We start from the raw sequence: 851 nt of genomic DNA, 5'->3' as shown, positions 1-851 counted from the left end.
ATGACATCAAAGTTATTATTTGTAATACACGAGCTAAAAAGCAAGCCATAGGAGGCGCCTTAAAACACGTATAAGAACGTATTTTAAAATATATATTACAAGTATGCCATTTAAGATATCCGAAAATAACATTTTCAAGGTCAATTAAAAAAAATTATGAAATTGCAAAAAATAGAAATTACTTGTAATTGTTCGAGCTAGAAAAGGGGAAGAAATATAACTGTTGATAATTTTTCGAGATGGTAAAGGCGAAGGAACAGAACTTTTGCCTAAACTTTCCAACTCGAAAAAGTACTCCTTAAACAAATTAATAATTTAATCATTGAAGAAAATTTATCTGAAATGTTATAATTTCAATTAGAATTAAAACTTATAATTGAGATAGTAATCAATAATATAATAAATAATATAATATATATATATTAATATTAAACATTTATCCAATCTTTGATTAAATCACATTTATTTCAAAATATGACAATTTAAAAAAATTGTTTTTTCCCAAAATTTATATTTAAAATAAATTTTCGATCATTTTTGTGTTTTTGTACAAAAATAAAAATGGGTTCGTTAAAAATATGTTAAAGTAAGTATAAAGTAATTATGATTATGGAAAACCTAAAAAATCGAGATAATCAGTTTTTGAAAGAAATGGTTGATTTGTCCTATATTTTTTGTCAAAAATACAAATGCTTTATAGTCTCCCTTGACTGATATTTTAATTTCGGGCTTGGTAAAAGATTTTTCAAAAAGGGGGAGGGTCGGCAAGGCCGGTTTTTGGCCTAATTTATTTTTGGACCAAAAAATCTGAAAAAATCATGGTAGTATCTTATAAGTATCCCGAGTCGATT

This window comes from Belonocnema kinseyi, chromosome 2 (genome assembly GCF_010883055.1).
Source record: "Belonocnema kinseyi isolate 2016_QV_RU_SX_M_011 chromosome 2, B_treatae_v1, whole genome shotgun sequence".
NCBI classification, from domain to species: Eukaryota; Metazoa; Arthropoda; class Insecta; order Hymenoptera; family Cynipidae; genus Belonocnema; species Belonocnema kinseyi.
This window is presented reverse-complemented; position numbering follows the sequence as displayed.